Here is an 11,448-nt window from a genome sequence, read left to right as displayed (position 1 = left end):
CATTTTTCACATCTTGTCCTGTCCTGACTGGCCCATGGGCTATTTCATGAACGATTTCTCGCTTAATTTGTTCAAAAGCTTGTTGTTGTTGAGGACACCACTTGAAATCATTCTTCTTCCATGTCACATGATAGAGAGGGCTTGCAATCTGACTGTACTCTGGGATATGCATCCTCCAAAACCCAGCAACACCTAGCAAAGCTTGTGTTTCCTTTTTGCTGGTCAGTGGGGACATAGCTGCTATTTTGTTCAACATGTCCATTGGAATCTGCCAACATCCACCTTGCCATTTAACTCCTAAAAACTGAATTTCCTGGGCAGGTCCCTTGACCTTACTTTGCTTTATGGCAAAATGTGCTTTCAGGAAGATTTGGATTATCTTCTCCCCTTTCTCAAAAACTTCCTCTGATGCGTTACACCACACAATGATGTCATCAATGTATTGCAAGTGTTCTGGAGTCTCACCCTTTTCGAATGCAGTCTGGTTTGGTCCACTGCAAATTGTGGGACTGTGCTTCCACCCTTCCACCCCTTGGGCAGTCAGTTCCAAGTATAATGGATGTCCCTCCAAGTGAAAGCAAACTGGGGCCTGCACTCTGCTGCTAAAGGAATAGACAAAAATGCATTAGCAATGTTGATGGTGATACCACTTTGCTGCCCTGGACTCCAGCTTGTACTGAAGTTCAGCATATCCAGTACAGCAGCACTCAGTGATGGTGTGATATTGTTCAGGCCACGATAATCCACTGTCAGTCTCTACTCTCCATTGGACTTATGCACTGGCCATATGGGGCTATTAAAGGGTGAGTCCTTCTAACTACTCCCTGGCTCTCCAGTTCATGAAGCCTCTTATGAATGAGGGTTAGGGAGGCCTGCTTCGTGCAGTATTGCTGATGGTGCACTGTTGTGGTAGCAATTGGTACCTGTTGTTCTTCAACCTTCAGCAGTCCCACAGCAGAAGGGTCCTCTGAGAGACCAGATAAGGTATTCAGCTGTCTAATTCCTTGTCTCTGCTGCAGATATCCCAAAAGCCCAACTGCCCTTTTGGAACCTTGAAATACCCTCTCCTGAGGTAATCTCTGCCAAGGATACACAGGACCCCTGGGCCAGTCTCAGTGGGGTATTTTTGCCATTGATTCCCAGTCAGACTCACTTCAGCTTCCAGTTGTCAGCTGTTGGGAACCCCCTGACACCCCAAAAATAGAGATTAATTCTGTCCCTACATATCTCAATGGCATCAGGGTACATTGTGCACCAGTGTCAACTAAAGCCTTATACTCTTGTGGGTCTGATGTGCCAGGCCATGGATCCACACAGTCCAATATATCTGATTATCCTGTTCCTCCACCAGGCTAGAGGCAGGGCCCCTCTAGTTCTGGTCATAGTACTTGTTGCTCACTTCTTTTAAATATGAACTGGAGGTCCCTTCAAGAGGACTGGAAATAACATCATCCCTTCTATTCTACCTGAACACTTGCCCACTGGAAACTTGTCACAGACATCTTTTGTGAAAAATCCTTTCTTTAGGATTTTTCCTTCTGGGAAGCTGAGGCCCCAGAAAAAGAATGTAAACAACGGTTATCTGCTGCTGTGGAATGCAACAGGCGCACCTGTGATTGGCCCATGTTGGGTGTGTACAATTAAGGGCCAATCAAAGGCCAAGCTCTCTCTGGGACAGAATCAGAGAGAGCTCTGTTTATTCATTCCTTTTCTATTCTTAGCATAGCAAGCTTCTGAGACTTTTTCTCTCTATTCCTATTAGCATAGTAATAATGTAATATATATCATAAAATAATAAATCCAGCCTTCTGAACATGAGGTCAACATTCTCGTCTCTCTCTCACCCTGAAAAACCCTTGCAAGCCCTGTAACAGAAACTGAAGCACCATTTATCGTTGAAGAATTTCCCACAGTTGTTGTTCATCCTCTCAACTCATCTACCCATGCTCCTAGGGCAGAGATAGGTTTTCCATCCCACCTCCTTGTCTTAGGTTGCAAATGCAAAATGTGGCTGGGGGTGTGTATTCTATTGCCATCTGTTAGAGGTGGGGCAGTTATCTTCTGTTAATTGGGCCACCTGTTAAAACCAGGCAGGGCAGTTTTCTTTCTCTCTTCCACAACCAAACCTCTCTCCAAAAAATATCTTTTGTTAATGGGCCATTGAATCTCACTGCATGACTGATAAAATTACATCATCCCATTGTGAGATGTTCTGCCCAGGAGGAGGAGTCAAGCATTCCTACCTGGAAATAATCTGAGATTTAGAACATCACAGGCAGCCTTTTCCCACAGGATTCCCAGAGGAGCAGCTTTCTTTTTTCTTAGATTCCCAGAGGAAGACCATGCCCATCTATACCATTGTTGGACCTTCAGAGGAAAACTACACCCTTCCACAGGATCACTGCTTCAACAGAACCGCATTTGTCACTCCAGGAGCACTGCAGCCACCATTTAATCAGACTGCTACCAACACCCTGACCAATAGGGTGTCAGGTCGTATTCTGACTCTGTCAGTGTTGTTTTGTGTAACAGTCATATTTTATGAAAAATCCCTTCACCCAGGAGTTTCTCCTGGGAAGCTGAAAAGCCTCAGAGAAAAAGGAAAACAAATTCTTATCTCATTTACTTATCCTGTGTTGTGCTCACATGTGGAATGTGTTTGGAGATTGTTTATCCAACTGGTGATTGTTTCACTGGTTTCATGTGAATTGTTTTGACTTATTGGCCAATCAGGGTCAAGCTGTGTCGGACTCTGGAGAGAGAGTCACGAGTTTCATTATTATCTTTTTAGCCTTCTGTAAGTATCCTTTATACATTCTTTAGTATAGTTTAGTATAGTATTCTTTAATATAATATAGTATCATAAAATAATAAATCAGCCTTCTAAGAACATGGAGTCAGATTCATCATTCCTTCCTTCGTCTGGGAACCCTGCAAATACAATAGTTTTGCATTACTGCATTTTTATTTTTATTTTTCCCTAATAAAGATCTGTTATTCCTACTCCAATATCTTTGCCCGAGAGCCCTTTAATTTCAAAATTATAGTAATTCGGAGGGAGGGAGTTTGCATTTTCTGTTGCAAGGGAGGTTCCTGCCTTCCTTAGCAGACACCTGTCTTTTCAAACCAAGACACTCCTCATGTCCTCTCCATGGTCATGCAGGTTTGGTACGAAGTGAGAGGGGAGAGCTTAGATAAGTCCCTGTCTTTGACAGGTTTCTGGCAGTAGACAGTAGCTTTATTGAGGTGGCCAGCACCCCAAAACCCACTCTTTCTCACAAGTTCCTAATAATGACTGGTCCGGCCTATTATAACAAGAATTATTTATTGAACAGGTCAAGGAAAACAGACATAAGACTTTACACAGGATAACATAAAAGAACTACTAGTAGATAAAAATACAGTCCATGATAATAAAGGTACCTATGTTACAGCTAGCAAAGAAATAGTATAGATTAGGAGCCAATGTCACTGACCAATGAATGATAGTGGTGTGCAGAGGATCTCATAATTCCTCTCAATCTCCAGGGAAGCAACTCTATGTGAATTTCTTCACCTTCAAGAAGAATTCTCTACACATGCAGAGATTGTATAAGAGATTTCTTATTTAATGAAAATCATAGTGGTCTTTTATAGTTGTAAAAGATGCTTGTGTTCTGTCAGTCACTAATTTTGGCTTATCTTTTTCTCATGCCAAGACAGGATGTTTATTGCTGGCTAAGGAAGTTTTCAGCCAAGATAATTCCTCACATGACAGGGAGATGAGCTTTTGCTGTATCAGGGCATGAAAGGTTCTGCCACAAGGTAAAAGCACAGGTTACCTTGTGGTGTGGACCCTCTCTCTTGATCAGAGGGGTGCTTGCTCCCAATAGCAGAGACTCTGGTCTGTACTAGTGAAGCATGGGACATTTCCTCTCTAGCTTGCTTGAGTCTTTCAAGTCTATCCACAATATTGGACAGTCTTTCCATAGCCAAGGTGCAGGGAGGAGAAAGGATGACCTTCATATTGCTGGACTCAAATAGTCACCTGAAGCACTTTTTGTTCTTCTTTCATTGACATTGATGGCAATGAGTTGGCGTATGACAATGGTGTGCTCTGTACAAATTTCCACCACATGCACTGTGTGCACTGGACCTCATCTGGATGCACAGGGGACTGCTCATTATTTGAATTTCTCTAGATTACTTCCAGCACAGATAATTCTCTCAGGTACTGGATACCTTTCTCCATGGCATCCCACCTACCTGGGTACAGTACTAGATCATCCTTGAGACAATACCTTTCCCTCACGCTCACAGAGGGTGAGTGTTTCTGTCCTCTTGCCAATCACCTTGTCAATGCCCACATGTTGGGGGTTGGGTTTTTTCTTTCCTTTTCTTTCCTTGTTACTTATGGAATTTTTTCCTATTGAGTTGCTAAGAAGCGCCGATGCCTGGGTGCTTGAGATGTCAGAGAGGGAACTCCTCTGGTTTTTGGGAGTTTCTCTTGGGGTGGGAGGTGGGGAGGCCAGATACCAGGAGAATAGAGGCAGGAAAAAGACAAGGGATGGGGAGTTGAGGACGCTTTCTCTCTCTGGGCCTCAGAGGACAGTTGGACCTGCAGCTTGGGGAAAGGAAATTGCTGCCATCACCATAACCCTGCTGGGCCCCGCATCCCCCTGCTCTGCTGGGACAACCCACAGTCTCCAGTTATCACTGCGGAGTTTCTGATACATCTCGTCCACCGCCCTGGAATTTCTGCTCATCCCTGCCATTCCAGCTTGCTGCTTCCAAGAGTCCTGTTGGGGCACTGGGATCGACTGTCCCAGGGGTTTTGTGAAGCAAAGCCTCTCTTCCACCCCTTCCTGTCTCGGCCAAGCCGCCATTGACACGTGCTCCCTGAGCCTGTGCCAGAGCGCCCCCTGCAGCTGCTTTGGGATCATCACACCCGCCCGGTCCACCGGGAGCCACCAGCACCCCTGTTGGCTGTGACCGTATCTACACCAAAGGGGAAAGTGCCTGTGGCCAGAACAGCTGTCACTGAGTTCCTGGTTCTGCTTATTAGTAATGCTGTAGTTGTTGTTTTGTTTGCCTTGTTACACATACTAGAAAAGAACTGTTATTCCTATTCCCATATCTTTGCCTGAAAGCCCCCTTAATTTCAAACTTATAATAATTCGGAGGGAGGGGGTTTACATTCTCCATTCCAAGGGATGCTCCTGCCTTCCCTAGCAGACACCTGGCTTTCAAACCAAGACACCACATCCTGGGACAGGGTTCCTAGTTGTGTGGCTTCACCACTATCTAGTTTCATATTGTGGGCTGCAATAGCCCAGTATTAGAGCAGCCGGGTCAGTAGGGGTTCACCTGACTGGTAGCTCATATATTTTTGCATATACTGCAGCTCAACAGGGAATAGGGATCTCTGACCCTGCCTCTTCCTTCTGTTGTGAGGGCCCTGTTTCCTCTTCCTCCCTCACTAAGTGAACTGATTTGGTCTAGGATTTCTTCTTCTGTATAGGGGCAACTGCTACTGGTACAGGGTGTTCCTCTGATTCAGCTGCAGTTTGAGTGGCCATGGTGCCTGTTGGTCTGCTCTCCTTCTCCTCCCCCTGAGGGTGCTGTCTAGTGACGAGCAGTGTCCAAAAAATGTAGTGAGAGGAATGACAGGTTTGTCTTTACAAATATGCTGTGGGTCTGCTGGTAGATAAAACTAGAACTGAGAGATAAAAGAAACAATGGGAAAGATTCGACTGATTGATGAATAGAAAAAGATATTTGCCTTTACAAACTGTGAAAAATGCATGTATTTTATGATTGACTTTTCTCAAATATTAAAATGAATATTATATGTATTGTGTTAGAAAGTAATGCTGTATTAATTGTCTTAAGTACTGTGTTAAATATAGTTTTAGGTTATAAAAATTGTTAAAATAGAAACTATGCTATGTAAGATGTTTTGTTTAAAAGAAAGGACTTGCAGCGAGATAACAGCCACAGGACACCTAGTTCTTTCAGAGAAAAAGAATTTATGGCCTTCTTATCAGAAGAAACTAACTTCTTCCCGCCTCGAAGGCACTATTAGGATTAGAGGGGAGAAGTTGATGAAGACCAGACCGGAATGCTGTGTTTGAATGGAATTTATGCATCATGTATGAAGTGTATGAATATGTAACAGGCTATTGTTCTTAAGGGTTAATCTTTCGTTAAAGGGTGTCCTTTTTTGGGCTCGTGATGCCCAGAAAAAGGTACCCGGACATCCGTAATTCTTTGTTTTTATTGTCTCATATTGTCCTAATTAAATTTGTCCAAATTGTTATTACTCTAATTGTGTTACTATTCTTTTTAACTATTTTATTACTATTAAACTTTTTAAAATTTTAAAAACAAGTGATTGGCATTTTTCACAATTTGGTAGCAGAGGATGGTTACTAACACCTCGCTGCTGGTGCTTTGGGAGAGTCAGAGTGGGGAAGGCGCGCCCTGCCCTATTTGGCAGCCTTGCTCTATTTCCCCTGAAGTGATCGACAGAAGCAGGTTACCATCTGTGGACAAAAGGAGACAATAAAACAAAGAGAAGGGAAAAAGGCTTCCTACAACCGCGGTAATTGGCCCCCTAAGAGTAGTAGTGCATACAAAGAACCCGAACCCCGGGAAGGAAAAAGGATGGTAAGTACTTCTGGGGAGGGGGGGGGCAGGTACGGGGGATGAATGTGTGTCAATGAGAGGCGGGCTGGTTGTCCCAGACCTGCCAAGTGAGTGCTGGAGTCTCCCATGCTGCGTTTCCGACTTTTCGCGAGAAAAGCGGCCAGTAAAGAGACAAAGCGAGTGATAAGAGAGTGAAAGAATCCCCCGGGGTAACTGGGACTGGGTCTCAGGGAGGGGTTGGACCCCTCAGAGGTAGGGAGCGAGGTTTCCTAGCCCAATCCACTAGGAAACGGGACAGGATGGGCCCTAAAACCTGCTGGGTTGAGGGAGCATCCAAGAGCAGGGTTGAGCAGAATTCTGTCGGAGTGAGGATAAGCCCAAGAACACTCAGGGTGGGACAACACAGCTAGATTGGGGGATGAAAATTTTGCCTAACAGTATCTGGGGTTGGACAACACATCTAGATTGAGGGAAAAATTTTTGCCCAACAAGATCCAGGGTTGAACAACACAGCCAGATTGAGGGATAAAAAAAAATGCCCAACAACATCCAGGGTTGGACAACACAGCCAAAGAAAATTAAATGCCCAAGAGCATCTGTAGTTGTACCACACCGCTGGGTTGAGGGACAGAAAATGCCCAAGAGCATCTGGGGTTGAACAACACAGCTGGATTGAGGGAAAAATACCCAAGAGCATCTGGGGTTGGTCAACACGGCAGGACTGAAGGAAAATTACCCGAGAGTATCTGGGGTTGGACAACACGGCAGGATTGAGGGAAAAATTGCCCAAGAGCATTTGGGGTTGAATAACACAGCTGGGTTGAGGGATATCCAATAGCACCAGGACTGGCCAGTAACACCTAAACTTGTAATAGGTGATGTGAAAGTAAAAGGTACCTTATTGTTATTTTGTGGTGTGTGAGAGTGACACACACACTAAGTCAGCCTCAACTTCCCGGGCAGGTGGGAAGGGGGAGGCAGTGGAAAGAGGAGTGAGTGACCTGCACACTCACTGTAGGCTGTAGCTCCCGGGTCGGTGGGGGCTTCTGGGCCAAAGAGGAGTGAGTGACCTGAGAACCAAGCTAGCGTTCCCTGGGTGTGTGAGGGGCCATAGCTGAAGAGTGTGAAAGACATGCAGACAGCCTCACAGGTGAACGAACACCAGAGGCAGCCAGAGTCAGGGCCCTTCTAGGGGGCCTGGTGACACTGAGACCTGGAGGTAAACCCCAAAGCAAAAGAGGGGGCCACAAGGACCTGTGATTTCCTAGAAATAAGGATCCACTTTGTGTCTTGAGAGTGTGAAGGAATGTGTGAAAGTGAACGAGAAATAAAAGTGAGTGAATGTAGACAAATGAAAGTATAGGCAATGTAGATTGTGCATTTAAAGCCTTACCATATCTCCTTGAAGGGGGGTGGATTGTATTGAAAAGCAGTGTGAGAAAAAGGGAGGTTTTTTTCGGGTGTAAGTATTTGAAAGAAAAGTGGTATTTAAGTTGTTAGTAAAAAGTGAAAAAGGGAAGCAGGAGACGAATAGATAGAAAATTGTAAAATGAGACAGAAATCCAGTAAGGTAGATACAGGAAAAGAAAAGCAGAAAAAATTACCAACAGAAATACCCCAAGATAGCACTTTGGGGGTTATGTTAACAAAGAGAAATACAACTCCTTGCAAAATATAGGGTATGCAGAAGTTGATGAGAAAAAAACATGCAAACTTGTGAATTATATACTTAAAAAGAGCATTAGAAAATTTAACACAAAAGAAAGGAGTTATATATTGATTCAAGGTATGCCTTTAGAGTAGCACATGCCTTAAGAGAAATTTAAAATGGAGATTACTTAATTAAAGAAGGAAAAGATTAGTACATGAGAAACTTATTTTCGAGGTTTTAGAGGCATTAAAATTACCTAAGAGAGATAGCAATAATACATATTAAAGGACAGCAAAAGGTAAAGACCCAGAAATAAGAAGAAATAATTGGCAGATCAAGAAGCTAAAGATGCAGCAGAAAATAGGGCTGAGAGAGTTAATATTAACTCCAAATGAAGAAAAATTGGAAATTCCAAAGTTTAGAGAAGCAAAAAAAAGGGAATTAAAGCAAGATAGGTGGCGAACAAGATAAATCAGGGAAATTGAAAGATCTTGATGGAAGACAATTAGATAATAAAACGCTTACTAGGGAATAGCAGAGGACATGTATCAAAAAAAAAAAAAAAAGCCCCGTGGGATACTCAGGCTTTGTGTGATCATTTTTTTAAAAGAACTATGGGTGCACTGAGACTTTTAGAGTAGAAAAACAAGTACCTGAAACATGTATAATTTGCCAAAAGATAAATAAAAGGGTGATGAGAAAAACAATATGAGATGGTCGTGAGTTAGCTCGTCGACCATTTCAAAGTATCCAAGCAGAAGTTTAGATTTGTTAAGTGTTATGAACAAAAATTCAGTTAATGTTTTTTTTGTGGAAGGGAGTTGCAGGGACGCCATCGGGTCGGTCTCTGCCAGGATACTTAGTGCTTTGTTATTGTAATACCGGGTCGTTGAGGCTTATCTCTTCTTTTGTATTAGTAAAAAGCCTGGCTGGGTGCAGTGGACCCTTCCCCCGAGGCTGTGCTCTCTTACAGCATAGGGAAGACACCTGAGAGGGTGGAGGGGGGGTTATGCAAAGTGACTCCAAAGTCCAGAATGCTTTGTGGGACCCCGACTCGAAATGCAACGAGAAAACCCCAAAAACAACGAGCCAAATAAGAGTTGAGAGACTAAAGTGATGTCTGGACATGAGGAGCCAAGTGCTGAGCCTGCAGAGATGCGGAGTCCCTCTCGCCCTGAGCAGGGAGTGGTCCCAACGCTGGGACTAGCCACCTGGGAAGGTCACAGGATCAACATCTGACGGGGACATCACGCCCTAAGGCTCCCATGAGGACTGGATCCCCGGCTCTGCCCCTAGTGGACGGAGCTGCACATATCCTCCTCCTCTGAGTCGCCCTGGGAGATGCGACGGGGACTGCAGCCCTGCCGAGCCGCCCAATCCTGAGCTGATCACTTTTAATAAAGGCACTAAAAAGGAGAAGAAGTCTCCTGGCCGTGTTTATTTCATTAAGCTCTGGATTTATTTGTAAAAACCGTTTAATCCAGAAGAAATGCTGGGGAGGGGGGAGTCTGTAAGAAAAGAACATTTTTGAAAGGCAATAAAAGCAAAACGGGGAAAGTATGGAGCTGAGAACAAATTACCTCATCCATTCCCGTTCGTTCCCCCACTCGTTCGCACCATCCCTCCCAGCCCCTGTGCCGGCTTCGGCACAGTCCGTCTGTCCCAGTCCAGCCGCCTGGCCCGCGTCCGCTCCGCAGTTCGTGCCGGGGGTGGGGGTCTGTCCTGCCCTGTGGACCGCAGTTACTGCGCTGATCGCACCGAGGGGGATCCCGTCTGTCCCATCCCCGGCTGCCTTGATTGTGTCGGCTCCCGCCGCTGCAGCCGGGGTCAGTCGGCTGCTTTGTCTCTGCCGGATCAGCCACCATTAGCCATGTGGGGGCGATCCACGCTCCAGCTCGGTCTGCACCGGAACAGCCCCCCGGGCGATCCCGGCTGCAGACCCCGCCTTTGGAGGACCGAGACTCTTGAGCTGCGCCGAGTCTCCCCGTCCTGCCCTGAGCTCCGTTCCCTTGGTAACCACAGTTCCGGCTGCTTAGGGGAACTTTCTAAAAGAATCACTTTATCGAAACACTAAAAGTTCAGTTAGAAGAAAGCCCTCTCCTGATTCTTCCTAAAAATACGGGAGAAAGGCTATAGAAGATAAAATCCAAAAAGAATGAGATAAAGAGATTGGTCTATTTCCATTAAGAGAGGTTCTCATAGGAGGGGATGGATCAGAGTTTGTAAATGCTCCTTTGACTTCGTCTGAGGTCTGAAATTTTAAGAAATAAATAAAAGGGATATTTGGAGAATCCCATAGGCATAGCTGAACAATTAGACCAACTTTTAGGCCCAAACATTTATACTTGAGAAGAGATGCGGTTGGTAATGAAAATAATATTTTTCTCAGGAAGAAAAGCAATTAATCAGAGCAACTGAAATAAAAGCTTAAGAAAAAGATAATCTGCGGAGACCCCCAGAGAAGACAAAATGCCAACTGTACCTCCTGAGTGGGGTTAAAATAATGAGGAGGGGAGTAAACACATGAATTGTTATCGTAATTACATAACCAAGAGAATAAATGAGACAGCATATCAAAGGCGAAATGCCAAAACGAAAGGTTTTTGAAGGGCAGCTTTTAAAGGGGAAAGAAGAAACTCCAACTAAATAGATAAAGAAACCTGAGAGAAAAAGGAAAATGGTCCTAAGTAAGCAGAAGATCTGAAAATCTTTAAAGAAATGGGCACATGAAAAAATAATGTCATAGGTTCTAATTTTTTTTTTGAGACAAATACCATCTGGAGCCTGTGATAACTTTAAAAGTGGGAGAATTGGAGTTTGTAATAGACACAGGAGCAAAGAGAACCTGCCTGTTAAATGTTCCAAAAGGTTATAGTGTAAGCAAACATATAGTGAAAGTAACAGGGGCAAAAAGACAAAGTTTTACATTTCTAGTCATTAAAGATGTGATAATTGAAGGAAGAAACTAAAATTTAGATGGGAGATGTGTTATTAGTCCCAGGGGTAGGTAGCAATTTATTGGGAAGAGTCTTACAAGTGCAATTAAGAATAAGAGTTATATCAGAAAATAGGAAAATGACAGGTAGAGTTTTGAAATTAGGCCAAGAGGATGAGGGAAAAAAAATCAACAAAGAAGTTTGGGCAGAAGAAAGAAATAGGGGAAGATTAAA

This window comes from Zonotrichia albicollis, chromosome W, assembly GCF_047830755.1.
Source record: "Zonotrichia albicollis isolate bZonAlb1 chromosome W, bZonAlb1.hap1, whole genome shotgun sequence".
In the NCBI taxonomy this organism is placed as follows: Eukaryota; Metazoa; Chordata; class Aves; order Passeriformes; family Passerellidae; genus Zonotrichia; species Zonotrichia albicollis.
Note: the sequence above shows the minus strand (reverse complement) of the source record.